Raw genomic sequence first — 17,505 nt, 5'->3', positions numbered from 1 at the left:
ATTTTGCCATTTGTGATGTACTTGCATTAAGTTTGATACATGTCTTGATTTTGCAAATAGTGTTGTTCTCATTAACTGTAGATCTACCAGTGTTCAACAAGTCTGATTTGGTCACCAGTGATTTATGCAGCCTCTGTCACCATAGTTGAAAAGAAAATTCTTTTCTGGGATCAATACTGCAGCATCAGAATTCTTCCTTAATCATCTTTTGCCCTCAAAGATCCCTTCATGCATATTAGAATCTGGGGACAATTTTGTGAATGGTGTTTCCCCAGACCTAGTGACTGGAGGTTGTATTAGACCTCTGGTGACAATCAGTGTGACAAGTACCAAAGGATTTCTTCAGAGAGTTCTGGAACCTTTACCACCACTTTCTAGTGGTAATCACTGGAATGTTTTCCATAGAGTACATTTAATGGAAAAACCATTATTAATAAATATACATATTTGTAAATATATCATCAGATTTTTTAATGATATATTGACATAAATATATCTAATTATCTGCATGTCAATCTATCTATATATCAATATGTTATGGAGGTCTCCCTCTCTCTCTTTTCTTTCTTTCTCTTTCTCGCTCTCTCTCTCTCTCTCTCTCTCTCTCTCTCTCTCTCTCTCTCTCTCTCTCTCTCTCTCTCTCTCTCTCTTTCTCTCAGTATATATGCATGTGTATATGTATACATGAATACATAAATATATAGGAGACAGTCATTTACTGATGATGGTGATGAGACTCATACACACACACATACATGTGTGTGTCTATGTATGTGTGTGTGTGTATATACACATATGTATGCATATATACATATATATATGTATACATACATATGCATGTATGCATGCATATATATATATATATATATATATATATATATATATATATGTATGTATGTATGTGTGTGCGTATGTACATATATGTGTGTGTGTATATATGTGTGTATGTATGTATAAATGCATACACACATTTGTATATATGTAACCTAGGTATTATGCTATAACACACATAAAACATAATTTCAAATGGTTATTTTCTTATTTGTCATATTTTCCTATACTTAATATATTTTCACAAATCTAATTGAAATTAGCTTCAGGTTATAAAAGTGCTAATGACAAGTTGATTAACATTAATTAGTTTTTTTTTTTAAATGTTTCCACACATTTCATGTTTTCTTCCTGCTGACATTTTGATTGCAAAATCTTCTTAAATTTCATTTTCACATTTTCTGTCTCCATTCTTGCAAGGATTCGGCAGATATTTGGGGCGGGACTTATTCAATGTCAGACAGTAGCTTTGATCCTCCTTTTTAGGGTCTCTGAGATGGAGAGTCTGAAAGGGGACTGGATTCCATGACTCATGTTTCTATTGTTGAAAAGAGTTCATTAGACTTTCACGTTAACCTCACAGGTGAAACCCTCGTCCAGTTTAGACTCCTGTAAATTTATGCAACAATCCTTATAGCTGTGGTATTACAAAATGTGACAGATTACGTTTTCAGCCCCAAAATATTTAGGGTTTGACAGGCTTCACCACAGTTTCCATCAAACCAGGGTTTTAGCTGACTCAAGGCTGTGGTAGAAATCCAAATTAGTTAGATGGAAAGCTTTTGGAAGTATAACAGATAACTGTAATTTCAAGGCCCAACTTTGTGTCACTCTGATTTTTCTATATCAGAGAATTACATTTCGAGTACTTGTGTCTGTGGAACACTCAACCACTTCTGCATAAAATTTTGCTCAGTGGTATTGACCATAGAACCAAATGAATGCAAGGAAACTTGATGATCACATGTGCATATCTGCATCATACTACGGGAGAATATTGAATTAAAATTGGTTTTAAAATGTGGCACAATGCTAAGAATATGAGGTGAAGGGGTAGGTTGATTACCAGCTTGCTACCTTATGTTGAATTAATATTGATTTCTAAGGCACAAAGTCAAACTTTTGGAGTGGGGTGTGTTCTATTATATCGACCTTTATTGGTATTTTTTTTACATAGACTATCCGCAGCTGCTGGACTGTTTTAACAGCATGATAAATTCCCAAGCAAAGCATTTATATTTATATATTTACTAACAGCAAGCTACAGTATATGTAGATTAGCAATTGGTCCTTAAAGCCATGAAGCCTTTTGGGCAACAATACTGTGTACTGCCTTAAAGTGGTACTGCCAAGAGGACAGAGAGAAAAGTCTGCCCCAACAGGTTTTGAACACTTCAGAATATAACAGTGATACAACTAAATATGTAGCACAAGATACGTCCTCTGATGACCTACTAACGATTCTGCCAGTCCACTGATATTATTTAAATTAATTACTGACATGACTAAAGAACGGGCCTAGATTAATATGCATTGATGATTGTGTAAATTTGTTTTCGTGTGTAAGAAAAAAATGAAGAATTAAAAGTAAAAATAAATTAAAAAAACTTTGTACACAGATGAGCTGTGTTAAATGATAGTGCTTAGACATGATGGAGGTTTAATTGCTTCTCAGTAAAAATGACTGCATAAAAGACAGCATAGTAATAATAATAATAATAATAATAATAATAATAATAATAATAATGATGATGATAATGATGATGATGATGAATAAATAAATTATATAAGATGAATAAATAAACAAACACCAATTAGATTTTAAAAGAATGGTTATTAACATTGTATTAGGTAGGAATGGTATGTTTATAGCAGAAATAAAATAGAATAGTAACAATAATACACAAAGAAATAAACTGAAAAAAAAAGGATTTAAGTTAAAATATAAACTAAGTGATAAAAACTATTAAGTATATGTTTTTTTTTGTTTTGTTTTATTCTTATTTTTGGTTTATCTCAAGATTCTGAGACTAAAATAAGTAGATAAATAAATATATATAAATAATTCAAATTTTGTAATATTTTTTTAAAGTTACACAACTGTTTTGGTAAAAAGGGACAAAAAAGAATGACAGAAAATAAATTGCATATAAATATGGACTAAATGGACATATATGTGTGTTTCATTGCGTGTGTGTATCTATATGTGTACACAAATATATACATGTGTGTGTACGTATATATATATATATATGCAAACTCACTCTCTCATACACACACACACACAAAATTGTATGTATGTATATGCAAACAAAACATGCACAATTTCAGAATATTGCTGTGAGATTATTTAAATATTATATAAGATAATTTAAATGCCATAAGAAAACATGTGACATTAACTATGAAGAAAAATGAAAAATAAAAAAGAGTAAAATATATTTTTAAAACCTTACCTTGATTACTTAAGCATAACTGAAGAAGATTTGCTCATGATACTGAAATATAAAGAAAAGACACATAAATATGTGTATATGCACACATACAACCATTTATATATATATATACACTTATACAGATATATGGAAGCACTTACGTAAATATATATAGATATGTATACACAAACACATACAGTGTACTGAGCAAAGACAGGAGAAAGACAAAAGAAAAGGGACAAGTTTTAGTAGAAAAGTTATTAGTGTAATGTTTCAAAAGAAAGAAAAATGTCATTCAATGTTTTGGATGCTAATCCTTCATCAGAGAAAAGAATGAAGGGAAAACAGTGGTAGAAATTAAAAAAAAAAAGATTTAGGAACCAGGTGGAACACACACACACACACACACACACACACACACACACACACACACACACACACACACAAAGTATATCCTAGCTTTCAAAAATGAACATACTGGACATCAGCGTGTCATCAGGGATGATTAAAATGGTTGGCACTGGAATAGGCATCTGACTGTAAAAGACTACCACTTGAAAGAGTTGTTCAACCCAATCTTTCATGAAAAAGTAAATATTAACAAAATGATGATAGATGTATGCAAAATGGTGATATGTGTATGACCGTCTCTTGTACCTCCACTTTAGATCCATCATAGCATCTGATGTGGCTTCTTAAACCAGACAATGTATTGAAAAGACACCCACATAGATTGCATATCCGATTTGGACCACCAAGAGCTGCAGTTAAGTTCTAATTTTCATGGATCTTAAAATGTCTTTTGAGGCATTCTGTTAGATTTCCAGACCTTGTGGCATACACGACATTGAAACGTGTGCACAGACATAAAGGCAGAATAGTTGGTGGAGGTTCGTTTTTTTCATGGGTCCTCAAATGAGATTTGAGCCCAGCAAAAGAAAGGCATAGTCTGTCACAGACTGTGCTCACAAAAAGCTCACTGAGATTCACCATCTCGACTGCTGCATCCTTCTTTAAATCTTTCACGAGACTTGCACAAGATATCCTGGCCTCCTCAAATGCTTTCACTCCACTGCACACTCTGAAATGGATGTGCAATCTCTTGTATCTGCATTTGACACAGCTTGTAAGGATTTTGGCTCAACCATCAACTTGAAAAAAACAGTTGTAATGTTTTAACCTGCATGGGGTGCTGTTTGCAACTCCCCTAAAGTATATATATGCATATATATATATATGCAGGTGTGTGTGTGTGTATGTGTGTGTATATGTATGTATGTCTGTCTGTATGTATATGTATACATGTTTATATATATATATATATATATATATATATATATAGTTTTAGCATATTAACTATACTGCTTGTCCCTAATATTATTCTTATTATATATATATATATGTGTGTGTGAGGAGACCCCCTTCGGTCACGAATGACCATGGGATTGCACCTAGAAAGTTACCCTCCGAGGCACAAGTCCGGGCAAGGTTGTTTATGGAAGGCCAGCAGTCACCCATGAATACCAGCCTCCCCTCTCCACACCACTGATGTTATCCAAGGGAAAGGCAAAGGGGCTGATACAGCTTGGTGACAGTGATGTCACAACACATTTCTAAAGCTGAGTCTATCTTTTATTCTGAATGAGAGACCTTTTGTCACCAGTGGAAGTATGAGCTCTCTGAACTTTGCCCAGGCTATTCTTATTCTAGCAGCTACACACTCAGAGCAACCCCTCCCCGCCACTACAGATTTGGTCACCTAGGTAACAGAAGTCATCAACCACTTGTAGTTTTTTCCCCTGGAATGTGACGAAAGCTGTTTTCTGCATATTTCAGTTTTTATTGCCCCTGACCATTTGCCAACACACCCACATACATTTATATCCATGCATACATTACACACACATGCATGCACATCGCAATTGCATTGCAGGAGAGCCATTCCAGCCATTTAATGACACAAAGCTGCTAATTTTACTTTAAATTGAATGTGAAAGTGAATTTATCAGTTGTGTGTGTTAGGTAGTGGCTTTTCTACAAAGTCATGGTTTTAAATTGTACAGTCCCAGATCAAGTCACTTGCCTCTCAAGTAAAACCCTGGCATATACATACACACACACACACACACACATTTATACAGTTTATAATCTATTTTCATCATTATCTCTTAACTGATACATGTTTTCATTGAATAACTGACCACTGATAAATACTTTATTTCATAAACACCACATCTCAGCCATCTTAATCCAGCTATGGGATAAGGAAGATATGGAAACACCCTGAATGATAACAGCAATCACAGCACTACAAGAAATACATACATGTATGGAGAGAGAGAGAGAGAGAGAGAGAGAGAGAGAGAGAGAGAGAGAGAGAGAGAGAGAGAGAGAGCGAGAGAGAGAGAGAGCGAGAGAGAGAGAGAGAGAGAGAGAGAGAGAGAGAGAGAGAGAGTGATTTTATAGTTTGGAGAAGACAGAAAAACACACAACTTCAAGAAATTTTGATGTTTGAGAATTGCAGAATGAAAAATCAAATTCATGAACAACACTGATATTAAGATGGAATAACCTCTGACATTTAATATATTGCAAAAGAAAAAATAGAGAAAAAGTGTGAGAGAGAGAGAGTGGATGAAATTTGAAGTTATATTAAAAGCACATATATCAAACATCAGTCGCACTTTGAAATCTATATTTCAAGCTGTATAGTTAATATGCTGAATATATTTACTGAAACATCATGTGTTAATGGTGCTTTTCTTATTCAACTTGCTTCTGAAAATGCAAGCCGCTTTCATTTACTACATCTGTAGCAACCTTAACAACAGAATCTAATACTACATATACATACATACACAAATATGCACGTACACACACACACACACACACACAGATACCATCATTTATCATCATCATAATCATCATCATCTTGTGTCCACATTTCATGCTAACACGGATTAGACAGTTTGAAAGGATCCAACAGGTCAGAGCTGCAATATCTATTTTGGTCTGGTTTTGGTGGCTGGAAACCCTTCCGAGCATCACCCACCTTACACACTGGGTGTTTTTCTTTAGTGTCAGTGGCACTGTTGAGGGTACCAAGTACCTCGCAAGACATTTAATATGTTGCAAAAGGAAAATAAATAATTGAAGGGGGCTGTAGTGTTGAGGTGGGTGGCTTATACCAGCTGTTGAGAGGCAACAGCGAACCCCCAACTAGAAAAGGGAGAGAAGAAGATGGTTGTGATGGGGTGCCTGGTACAAGAGGAGGATAGGGACAGAGAAATGGGTGACGGGAAGAAGGAGGAAGGAGTAGATAAGTCCATGAGAATGTGAGGTGAGTGAGAGATTGTTCAAAGTAACGAATAGGGGTACAGGTAATACAGTGAATGGGAAACAAGTGAGAGAGAGCATAGCTAACGCTGAATATCAGTTTAGGGACAGGTGAAAGAAAAAGGAGTGGGTCAGGGAGAAAGGGGCTGGTAAGTGACAAGAGAAAAAGTGGGGGTTGCATTGTAATAAAACTCAGAAAAGCAGGCAATAAGGAGATGATGAAAAGTATGGGAAGGAGAGAATGAGGATTGCTCAGTGACAAGAGTGGAGATCAGGGGTTTATAGGAGTGGATGAAGTGGGGGGAAGGGATTCGTTAGCCAATATGAGATGGTGTTCACTAGTGGTATGGGATGATGTTGAGAATGCAAGGTGGGTGGCTCCAAAGAGAAGGCAAACTAGTGGCACAAAAGTGTGGTGGCTGTAATATGTGCCTCTCTGTTTTCATATAATTAGAGCAGCAGAGGAAGTGCCAGTGCCGTAGTTAGGAGAGTGATGAGGGAATGGGTTATGAGAAGATGAGTTGTAGGGAAGGCTTGAATGCAAGAGAATTGGTAAAAATAAGCTTTCAAGACATCATTTTCACCATGGTGTACACAAGGGAACAAGTCTTCTCAAGTACAGCAAATCACCAGTTGTCTCAGTCTTTTGTCATCTTTTCCATGAAGCTCAACATCTCTAGGTCAGTCTTCAGTACTTTGTCCCAGGTCTTATAAATGGCATATACCTATCTATCTATCTATCTATCTATCTATCTATCTATCTATCTATCTATCTATCTATATAAATATATATATATATATATATATATATATATATATATATATATATATATATATATATATGCTAATATCTATCTGTCTCTCTATCTACCCATCTATCTTTTTACATTCCATATCTATATCTATATATGCTATATACCATATACATATGCCACTGCTTGCCATACCAGTCATAACCTGTGCACACACTAGTCCAGTGATTAGTGCTGAGAAACAAAGAACAAGAACTGACTCAAAATTCCTCCTCCAATCAATTATCTTATGGTACTTTGACTATCAATTACATTTTGTTTTACAAGCACACATGCATATAGCTCAGGGAAAATACCATTTCTTCTAAATGTAGCAAGAAAGTCACAAAATATTCCACTCTCTGAAGAATTGCACGATGAAACTGACAGCCATTATGATATATCAATCTTTCCAATTTCCAAAACACACACACACACACACACACACACACACACACACACACACACACAGAAGCAGATATGGTGGAATCTGCTGTCGAGTATTCAGTTTTTGTTGAATGACCTGCACAAATAATTTGTTTATGGTGATCAAATGTTCATGCTGTACGTTAGCTCACCTGTCCCTCCATCAAATCAATGTTGCCTGAACAGGTGCACAATGTACCATATGTCAGGTGTTGAAGTGATTGCAGAATAATGTGAGATGAAGTGCTTTGCTCAAGAACACAATGTACCACCCATTTTAGGAATTGAAACCCTGATCTTATGGCTGTGAGTGCAACCCCCTAACCACTCAGCCATGCACCTCACACACACACAGATGCTCATGTTGTTCTTTCTGACTCATTTTGTTGCAAGCCAGAGGCTTTGGTGTGTGTGTGTGACCCTTCAGGCAATAATAATAACCTATTTTTTCCTTAAAAGACCATTTATAATAATTGTGCGATTTATCCTCAACAAATCAATAAACAAACTCATCTACATGCCCTGAGTAACTTTCCTTCCCACTGTCTAGCATCTTTGGCTAGTACCTTCTACAATAGCCATGGGTTGATATGAATAAGTAAAACCTTTTAAAGGTTTTGCTTTTACTTTCCATATTCATTTCCATCTTTCCTTTCACCCACTTATTTTAATTTTTCTTTAATCTTTCCTCAGAACTCATTACATGACTCAACCATGTCATCCCATTCCTCTTTGCAACATCCATCATTGATTTTACACCCATCGTTTCTTGTAATTTGTCATTGTCTTCCTCCTTCCTGCTAATAGTCTGCTCATCTATTCTACCATCCACATTTCCATCTTTTATGGACCTCTCACCTGTTCTGTATCTCTTACCATATTTCCTTCCCATAAATCATAGCACTTCCCATTCATGCAGCATAAACATTTCCCTTCAGTCACCAGGTTAGATTATTCTTTAAAAAGATACCAAAAAAGTTTGGATGGTCACAATCGGAATGCTTATGGTCATAGATCTGCTCGATCAGGTCTAGCCTTGGGCTAAACAACAACAGTTCAGTACTAAGATAACTCCAAGACAAGAATAAGTCTTTATTTGAGAAGATAAATACACCTGTTATAGGATAAAGGCAGTTCTAGAGTGAACCACTCTGAGGGAATGAGAAACCATTATTATACTTTAATTCTGACTAGAAGCTACTACAGAATCAATATTAACAAGCTGTGCCAAAAACACATCACTATTCTTAGGAGAGAAAAGACAAGCTATGGTAAAAGATTTTATTTTGGAAAACAATTCCAGTATCTTCCAACACACTGTCCATCCTAACACCTGGTTAAAATCAAAGCCTAAGAGAATTAAAATCAATAATACCAAAAAAACAACAACAACAAACAAACAAATAGATAAAATAAAACTAGTGAACACATTTGTTATTTAATATTGTCTAAATTAATTCCAAAAAATAACAATCTTTCTCATGATCAAACAGATATTTTTCAACATTGCTTTCGTAATTTTAGCGTCACAGTTAATTTTGGGTGAAAAGAATTTCCCGAAGAAAAACTTCAAATAAAACTAAAACAAACATACAAACAAAAAAGAATTAAATTCTGTTTTAGAATATTGATAAACCTATTAATCTGGGGCCTTGTGCAACAGATTTATTGGTTGAATCAAGGTGGGAAAATGGCTCAATGAAATTCTATTAGACTCATGCAATTCTCAAGAACAGTCATCATCTTTATTTATTCCTGTTTGAGCCCAAGAGAAGGAGAATGTATAAGAGTAAAAATTTCCCAAGCCATTCATTTTTTTTTTGTCATTCCATATTTTTAGACAGAAGTGTGTGACTAAAGAAAGATTAGGCTGTTATTTCTAGGAAGCTTCAGGACTACTCAGAACTTCTATAGCAAATTTTAATAAAATAAAAGTGTAATATCTAAGAATCAGCAGCGTGTGATGACCTTAGTAACATTAGAAAATTAACCTTAGGCAAAGGATTACTCGGTTATATTAAATAAAGTTTGTACAAAAATCTTGGAGAAAGAAAGAAAACAACTTCAGTTGATGCTGAATCAGTCATTGTTTAGCCCTGAGCAAAACTTCATTCAGCAGACATTAGATCAATGAGATTCCAGCCATGACCATTGCATCTATTTTGACTTTTTAGAAAGGATGTGTAAAGCCATGTGGCTTAGTAGTTGTGGTCTTACACTCACAATTGCTGCTATATCGTGGGTTTGATTCCCAGGCTGGGTGGTATGTGGTGTTCCAGTGCAAAACACTTCATTTTATAACCATGTGAGCATAAATGTAAACAGGCAACTGTTTTGTCTTGTTTTGTTTTTCTTTTCTTTTATTAGAAATGTGTATTGTATGATACAAATAAAGAGATGATATTATTTCGAATGCAAAGTTGCCATTAAAACAGCAGAAATACTGGATAAATTAACCTTACAAGGCAGAAAAATTTGCCAATGTTCCATTCTACTCAACTGTAAATGGGTAACCATGTGATGGAATAGTTTTCAGATCGGGGGTGGGGGGGAATGTTGACCTGCTCACCAAGCTAGTGGGGTGGCATCATTGACAAGCTAAAAACAATGTGAAGTGCATTGTGACCAGTGGTGTACAGCAACATCCGACAGTCTGGTCAATACTGTGATACTGTGGAAAATGATGTAAGCCAGAAAATGAATGGAGATGTATAGGTGTATGCAAAGTGGTGTGGTTTATGGGAGTGAGTTATAAAAGTGAGAGGTAGGTGATGGGAATGTAACAGCTGGGATGGTCGGATAGAAGAGATATGAGATGGGGTTTAATGGTTTAGGGAGGAATCACCGAGAGAAATAAAACCACTGATGAATGTTGTAAAAGGAAATGGGATGAAATAGATAAGTCATGTGCTGAGAAAGGAGGAAAGTGATTGGATGTGAGGAGTTATGGGAGGAAATAGAGGAAGAGGAACAGTGAGGGTGTAAAACCAGTGGAGGATTTGTTGATGGAGGGGGGGGGGGGAATGACAAGAATGTCATCATCCATAACTGATTGATTTTCAGAGAAGCACAAAAGTAAACAAACACACGGAAAAACACACATATATATGAAAGGCTTCTTTCAGTTTCCATCTTTTAAATCTACTGGTGTTATAATGGAAAGCAATTGTCCAAGCTACTTTGTACTGAGATTGAACCTGACCAGCACAGTCAGACATTATAGGTGTAAGTATGAATGTGCAATTGAGAAGTTTGCTTCTCAAACCACAGATTTGTCTGCACCAATAAAATGTAAAACAAAAAAAAAACTTTTTGGATTATGTAATCTGAGGCAGACAATTTCTGAATCATAAAGAGATTATGGGATGATCACGAGTTGAATGCTTTTCATTTCATGTTGACTAGATCTGGCTTAACCTCGGGTTAAACACCTCAAACATCATAGATAACGAACTAATGAAGGAGCTTCTATGCTATCACTGAATCTACTAGAAATAGATGCCAAATCCTCAAGTGTTAAAGGAGGACAATAGATTGAATAAGTTAATCCTAACTACACTTCCAAGAAAAAAAAAAGATCAGATTGGTCATGGGTGGATTGCCTTTGATATGCTTAATTAAGGATGTGCTTGTACAATTACAAAAGAACAAAGAAAGAAGATTGTTCTAAAAAAAACTACATTGTATTGTTGGAGATACGTCAAGTGATAGAGGTAAACGAGAGAAGTAAATGTGCTTAATGACACTTTAATTCTAAAAGTACAAATAATAAGACATTTGATAATGGAAGAATAAAGATTAATTACGATTCTAATCCTCTCTTTCAGTTTGATGTTTAGTTTTCAGGTAATTTATTTTAGCATCATGTGTAAATCAGAGGATGATGCACTTTTGTATTGAGACTCACTAAATTCTTCACTCATTTGTCACATTTTTTATTCTTTAATCTGACAAAGAGAAGAGTTATTACGGTTGGTATTTTATGGTGAACAGCAGTTATTGGTGTTGCTTTTAGACAGTCTGTGAGTGAATCTGCTAGAAGGAAAATGAAAGAAGCCTGTTGTACATATACCATCATCATCATCATAGTGTCCACTTTTTAATACTCATGTGGCTGGGATGGAACCCATTGAGGCTGATTTTCTAAGACTGCCTTTCCTATCACTAACCCTCAAGAAAGGGAGAGAGAGAGAGAGAGAGAGAGAGAGAGAGAGAGAGAGAGAGAGAGAAAGGGAGAGAGGGAGAGAGAGAGAGAGAGAGAGAGAGAGAGAGAGAGAGAGAGATGAAATTCAGCTCAATGTACAGATTATGTTGCAAAATTGTAATATAAAGTTATTGCCATAAAAACATGAGATCAGATGCCCCATGGACAAAATTCTTCTATGACTGAAAGCTGTTCTTGTTTGCTGATATAATAAGAATTACTTTATTGCCTCTGAAGTTTCCTCCTACTTTGGATATCTGAATGACTGAATAATTGGATAATTAGAGTTTAATTTGAATTCTTGCTAGTAAGCAAGCTGCCTAATTACCTACCTGGACAGACAGACAGGTGAAGGTAGGAGGGAAAGAGAGGAAGAAAAAGTGAGAAACAAATAAATGTTATGTAGACATATTAATAACTAAAAAAAAAACATATACAATGACTGTATGCAAGTATAACTTGGTGCCATGTGGCATCCCTTTGCTAAGATTTTGGTGCCTATTTCATCACAAGCAAACATACAGTCTCTTTCAGTCTTTCCATCCATGACACAGTAGAAGATCAAGTATGAGATGATGTGAGGGCAGCACTGGCATTCGTTGTCACTTGAATAGAATGCAGTAATGTGTAAGAAAGTGCCTTGTACAATTATACAACACATTGTCTAGTGCAGGAATTGAACTCATGGCTTTATGATCCTGAAAACAACACCCTAATCACTGGGTCACGCAGGCAGTCAAGGAAAATAAGTTTCATGGAAGGAGGTTTGAGTAAAGTATGAAATGCAGATAATTTTGAAATTCTTAGATTTTAATTTGCCAACATATGTCTGAACGAATGGCATTTAAGCAGAAGCACAGTTTGCAGTTTTGATTGTAATATGACAAGGCACAATTACATGTAACTTGTTTATGTGCGTTCAAGCATGAAAGGAGCTTTGTGGGAGGAATTGTCTTGGGTGAAAAAGTCTTCCAATATCCAATGTTTGTGAAAAACACACCAATGGGCTATGAATGATGTCATTGAGCCATAGGACATGTGTTTCTGTGTTGCTAATGTTTCATCAGAGATGGACACTGAATCTGCTATTCACAGCCCATTAAGAACTGCTGCTCCTAGAGCTAAACAGTAAATAGTAAAATTGATGAAGTGTGCAAAGCTTTGTCAAGCTGGAATTAATTAAATGGAGGAATACTAAGTGTTGATTAAAATAAAGGTGTGTACAAGTATATTTAACAGGTTGGCATATGCTGAAATGTGGAAAGATTTTGCTGCAGAAATTGTTTTAGGAGAGAAGTATGAAAATTCATAGAAGTTCCAATGATATTTACCAATAAATGCAGAAGAGTGACAAAAATGTTAGAGCCTTGCACAATTGCCCTACACTATTTACTTTTCACGATCAAATCCCAAAGAGATCGACTTCATACCATATATATTTTTATCTCCCAGGAGTTATTGATAAAATATATACACAAGCTATATACTGAGGCCTACAATTTGTAGCCTTGCACCTTGAGAGAAATCAATATTGTATATTATAGAGATTATAGCATTTTTTTTTAATGTATTTTGGGGTTTTCTCTGTTGTTTTTGAAATGGAGAACAGTTTTTGTTGATGCCATATAAAATGGTATCTTACACAAACATGATGTTGCAAATTTTTAAAGAATCGACCATGATAAATAGTGACTTTATTTTCTTTCTTAAGGCCATAAACAAGGCAATTAAAACTCATATAAAATATAAAAATAAATTAAATAAAATTATTAAAATAATAAAAACACAATAAAACGGATGGTTTCCTTAATCATACATCTCTATCTACCTTTAAGGCTGAAAAATAATGCTTTAGGGATGGGAATTTGGGGGAAGAAGTTTTTTTTGTTCTACATCCTCTTCCTGTAATGTTCAATATCTAATAGCGATAGGACCAATTTTTTTCAATATAGTTACTTGCTTTCAAAGGATAGAAAGATTTCAAATATTTCCTTGTCATATACTGTCATTTTTCTTCCTTTTTTTTTATAGCAGAAATGTTTATTTTTAATCAACAAAAGCTAATATATTATCTATCGATATAAGAGATTGCTTTCATTTCACTCACTTTATATCTCATCAATTAAATAAACTTGCCAAATAGGAAAGCTAAAATATCAAGCAACAGCAAAAAATGTAGATGTGTGTTTTCAGCCTCTATTTTTAATCCAGGAATCCCTAAAGGATATCTAGTTTGTCATTGAATATAGATGTCGTTTCATAGCATGGTCCCCTACAATAATAATTCAGGAGAATCGAATGTATTCAAAGACAAAATTTGGTTACACCTCTAACTCCATCACAAACTACCAAACTAAGTGGGGATGCTGGAACTTCGTCTAGTTCACCTCCCCGCCACCAGTTTTTGTTAAATGTTAAGTCCAATACTATCAAGAACATTTTATTCTAAATTAATAAGCATTCCTTCATTAATCAAATGCACAAAAAATTATTTAATAGAACTAATCTTATAAGTTACGTTTGTACAACTAATACAACAAATTTAATTCCTCATAAGCCTTCTAAATTAATGTAACTGTACTTGCAGAGATATTAAAACATGTAATGCTGAAGCAATGATATGTGAAGCAGCAGTTACCTCCACCAAACTAAATCTTGTAGTGTTAAACACTATAATGAATACAAATGTGTGTAATTCACCAAGTAAAAGTTGAGAAAAAAAAATGAAGATATGCAGATACACCTACACAAAACCACATATGCACACACAAACATACAATGTAGAAATCTTCACATAAATGTTATTTAAGTTTAAAGATAAGTGAATTACTTTTGAAACAGAAAATAATTTTTTTGTTTGTATAATTACTATATGCACTTCTAAGAAGGAAAACAGATAAAGAGTGAACGTGTACAATATAAATAAGTGCATGTATACACGCACACATAGATATGCACAGAAACACTAATATAAATACATACACACATATAAATACGTATGGGCATGCATAAACTAGATAGACATAAGGAACACAAAGTATGTGTGTGCATATATATGCATACACATATTAATACACAAATACACACACACACACACACACACACACACACACATATATATATATATATATATATATATACTATACACATACATTCACTCCTCATCTGTTTTCACTCTTAGAAGTATTTTATATTAATTTGAAAAAAGAAAATAAAGCGTGATTTCTTTGTTATTTCCAAACTCATTGACTTGTTCTTTAAATTTAAATAACATTTCCATGAAACTGGTTTTCCATTTTATCACACTACTTTAACTGCAAACAGACAGTCCAAAAGGAGATTTTAATGGTCTTTTAGTTCAATATAAATTAAGAAATTTATTTTGTCTGGTTAACAATTTAGTCAGACTCTATTTCAAATTCACTTATGTCATATCATCATAGACTTGATATGGCTGTGCGATTAAGAAGTTTGCTCGACAATCATATGGCTATGGGTTCAGTCCCAATGCACAGCAGCTTAAAGTGTTTTTTATTTAAACTCAAGTCCAACGAATGCTTTGTAAGTGAATCTTGGTAAATGGAGATGCCTGTATATATATATATATATATATATATATATATATATATATATATATATATGTATGTGTGTGTATGTGTGTGTGTGTGTGCGTGCGCGCGTGCGCGTATTGTGAAGGTACATGACTTTGTGGTTAATGTGTAGCACTCATAATCTCCAGACTGAGGGTTCAATTCTTGGACTGGGCGGTATACTGTGTTCTTGAGCAAAGCACATTTCATTTCCTGTTGCTCTAGTGCTATGCGGGGACTAGTATGTCAAAGAATGGACCCATCATTTCTTCTGTGTGTTGTAAAAAGGTGACTAAAAGGGGTTGAAGTAGAATTTTCACTCTGACCTCATAAAATCCTCACCAGCAGCAACTAGCCGAACTGACATAAGGGTGAGGGTTGTCACCCACATGGTAAAAATGCATCATCTGCCAGCAGTAGCTGGTAATCACCAGCAACTGGTGGATACAGTGATGTGTTGTTACAGGGTATGTGGCCCCCATATTGCTACTACATTTATATGTGTGTATATATATTATCTCCACACTGTTTGACAACAGTTGTTGGGTTCTTTTGGTTCATTTATGTCCCTGTAACACAGTGGTCTGGCAAAAGACAGATAGAATACCAGACTTAAATAAGTACCGAATTCAAGAAATTTGTTTAAAGCCTTTCAAAGTGGTGCCCCAACATGTTAGCACCCTAATGACTGAATAGTGTAAAAGAATAAAGAAAATACAAAAATAAGATAATGAAATTTTCAGAAAAAAGAGTAACTTCTCCAAAAATAGAAGTGGACCCCATCACCCTATGTTAATGGAGTTTGTGATCCAGTTCTTGTTGTTTAGCCATAGGTTAGTCTTGATCAGTCAGAACATTCCATCATTGATTAAAATATAACATATCCAAGACCACATTGACCTGGATACACATCTATATCTCTTTTTAAAGCAAGAAGAGCCACTGATTGGCATACAATCACTAAAAGAGACACTCCAGTCTCTGGCCCACAGGTGGGCCAGAGACTGGAGTGGGTAAAAGGGTTAGTGATGGCCTCTGTGTCCATCACTACTGTTATGACTTTATAGCCTTTGTTACTCAAAACTCACTGGTCTTGCACCTTCACCACGTAAGCAGTCCTAATCTACTTATCTTTTCATTTCTAGTCACCCAAGCTGCATTCAACCTCCCCACTCCCACACTAACCCTTTTACCCACTCCTTTCTCCCTCTGGAATCTTCCTTTTGCTCATGTCTTCCCTTCAAGGTATCCACCAGCAACACTTTAAACAGAACATTTATGGTATCAAGTTCACCAGTTTTGGAGAACAAACAAGAGTCTTGAAAATTGCTCCTTCCTCCAGAACTAACAGTTAAAAAAACAAGCATGATTTGAGGGATATTTTGGTTGCTATTTCTCGCATGTTGAACAATTGTGCTAAACCCCCAACCCTACTGTCCTCCACTTGTATATACAGGATGTCCCAAAAGTCACTGACAGGTTTCAATTTTTAATAACTTCTTTAACTTTACAAATATATGCATGAAATTTTGATACAATATAAAGGACAAATTAATATGCACCAGTCAAATTTTGCAACACCACTACATCACATATGAAAAATGTGATTCCCCCAAGTCTCAGGAATGTGAAAGCCATTCAAACACGGTTCCAACAAGATGGGGCAACTGCTCAATCCACAAGAGAAACAATGCAGTTGTTACAGCAGTGCTTTGGAGAGAGAATAATCTCCCGCTACGGCAATGTCAACTGGCCTTCATGTTCCCCTGACTTGATTAGCCCAGATTTTTTCTTGTGGAGATACCTGAAAGAGAGGTTTTATGTCAACAGACCAGAGACCCAGGTGCAACTGAAGGAGAACATCAATAGAGAAATCAGAGAAGTGGAGTCTG

At 35.2% G+C, this 17,505-nt stretch overlaps 1 protein-coding gene across 7 annotated transcripts in view; it reads right to left on the bottom strand.

Annotated features, from left to right (window-relative positions):
* LOC106878768 (irregular chiasm C-roughest protein) overlaps positions 1 to 17,505 on the bottom strand; it is an 898,223-nt gene that overhangs the window by 641,590 nt on the left and 239,128 nt on the right. For all 7 annotated transcript variants that reach the window (XR_016241877.1, XR_016241876.1, XM_089352175.1 and 4 more), the window contains one exon: positions 3,288 to 3,329. The gene's annotated coding sequence lies outside the window, so the exon portion shown is untranslated. The remainder of the gene's footprint in view (positions 1 to 3,287; positions 3,330 to 17,505) is intronic.

The sequence above is a fragment of the Octopus bimaculoides genome, chromosome 5 (assembly GCF_046866305.1).
Source record: "Octopus bimaculoides isolate indiv1 chromosome 5, ASM4686630v1, whole genome shotgun sequence".
In the NCBI taxonomy this organism is placed as follows: domain Eukaryota; kingdom Metazoa; phylum Mollusca; class Cephalopoda; order Octopoda; family Octopodidae; genus Octopus; species Octopus bimaculoides.
Note: the sequence above shows the minus strand (reverse complement) of the source record. Positions and strands in the feature narration are given on the sequence as shown.